Source organism: Capsicum annuum, chromosome 8 (genome assembly GCF_002878395.1).
Source record: "Capsicum annuum cultivar UCD-10X-F1 chromosome 8, UCD10Xv1.1, whole genome shotgun sequence".
Taxonomy (NCBI): domain Eukaryota; kingdom Viridiplantae; phylum Streptophyta; class Magnoliopsida; order Solanales; family Solanaceae; genus Capsicum; species Capsicum annuum.
This window is the reverse complement of record NC_061118.1, coordinates 167,572,845-167,574,231: the sequence shown is the minus strand read 5'-3', so window position 1 is coordinate 167,574,231 and position 1,387 is coordinate 167,572,845.

The window sequence follows — 1,387 nt, the reverse complement described above, 5'->3', positions numbered from 1 at the left end:
ATAAAGATTTTCGATATTGTAAGTGCGGTCATGAAGTTCTGTTAAAGACTTGTTGGACTCAACAAAATCCGGGTCGTAGGTTTTTTACTTGTAAGATTTCAAAGATAATATTTTTTTAATTTAATTTTTTTGATTAATTATTGACTTGTAATTGTTTTGTAATTGTGTTCTTTTTTGAATAGAAATTGGGTGGATGCGATTACTTTGATTGGTATGAAGAAGGACACCCTTCACAAGCAAATCGTTTAATCTGAGATTTGTTGAACAAAGTCAAGATTTCTGAAGAGAAACAAAATTGAGTAAGAATATATTACATTGTTGCCGTTATTGCTACTGGTTTGGTGTTGTTGGGCACATGAATATTGAAGCCTAATTGCTAAAATTTTCATGGTGGTGTGTGTATTTGCTATTGGTTTATTGTCGACGAGCACATGGATATTCAAGCATAATTGTTGGAAAATATTAAAAAGATTTAGGCATATGTTGTAAAATTTAGGTCATCTGTGGAAATTATCAAACATGTCTTCCCACTGTTGCAACAGATTAGACTTAGATTATTAGATTATTCATAGAAATTATCAAAAAGGTCTTCCCACTGTTGCAACATATTAGACTTAGATTATTAGATTATTCAAATAGGTCTTCCCACTGTTGAAACAGATTGACAATCTAATCTATTGCATTATAAAAAACTCAACTTTCATCAGAAAAAAATTATTGTCACTACATGTACATGTAATAAAGTAAAGGGTGACGTGAAATTAAAAATTTCTATTTCACAGGCTCTTCTATATACACTTGCTTCAAGCATCTAGTTAGTACCCCATAAGCCCAGACCTCTTGCAGGTTTGCCACAGCGTTGTCGCACAGAAAAGTTGTTGGCTCGATCATTTCTGTGCCGTTCAGCAAACATTTGATGTGTGCAAGAGCGTGTGAGCCACTCGCTTTAGCGGCATCATATTTTGGAAGGAACATTCCCCTGTTTCAACCTTTAAAATCCCATGATTTCTTCATCAACACTTTCTTTGGCAAATAATTCATCAGTTTACTCTCCCTCAACAAGATGGGCAACAACACCATCAGTGGCTCCACAAGGAGAAAAAGATTGAAATCGTCGACGAGAGGTACTTTGGAGTCATAAACATTAATCTTTCCCTCCTCGAGTAGTATCTCAATAGCCCGATAATGCATGTCGTTCATGCTAATGACTACAAGAATCCTTTTTGCCTTGGTCCAGCTCTTGCCGTGTGGATTTGGCCTGTCCCCTCTAATATATCTTAATGTTTCTTCTTCATCCAAGACCAACGTAGTGACTAGGAAATCAAGTCGCATGCTAAGGGCTGATGCCTCTCCATTGAGTTGATTACCTATCCTTAAGCTTCTTGCA